Consider the following 476-nt stretch of genomic DNA (forward strand, 5'->3'; position numbering starts at 1 on the left):
TTTAAATACATCACCTATATCTAGTTATTTTGATAATTTACACCTTGCATCCACGAATATTCAAGTCTTATCGATATGGTTTGGCTTAATACTGTTCACTATTCGCAAGATATGCCCAAACCTACCAAGCAATATTGCAAAGGTTAGACTCCAGTGACATAAGCAGTGCTGATGATGACGATGATGACTGGGTACCTGAGGCAGTTTCTTCCAGAGGAAACATTTTATCCTCGAGTGATGATTCGTCTTCTGAAGATGAAGATGAAAATGCAACTGTGGAGGTACCTAACATAACCTCTTCTATTTCCCAGGGAAGGCGTTCCTTTTATTTGAGGGACAGATTTTCGAGACACTTTCATCAGTGATGAACCAGAGAAGAATGATGATGGCAGGTCTTTTAGACCAATCGAATACTTCAGGAGTTATGTGAACATGGACTTCATAGAACACATTGCTTTATGTACCAATATGAAAGC

At 38.9% G+C, this 476-nt stretch overlaps 1 pseudogene; it reads left to right on the top strand.

The window, feature by feature from the left end:
• The first annotated feature begins 432 nt into the window (after positions 1-432).
• The window catches only part of LOC135225264 (uncharacterized), a 1,348-nt pseudogene continuing 1,304 nt past the window's right edge, over positions 433-476 (top strand).

Source organism: Macrobrachium nipponense, chromosome 13, assembly GCF_015104395.2.
Source record: "Macrobrachium nipponense isolate FS-2020 chromosome 13, ASM1510439v2, whole genome shotgun sequence".
Lineage (NCBI taxonomy): Eukaryota > Metazoa > Arthropoda > Malacostraca > Decapoda > Palaemonidae > Macrobrachium > Macrobrachium nipponense.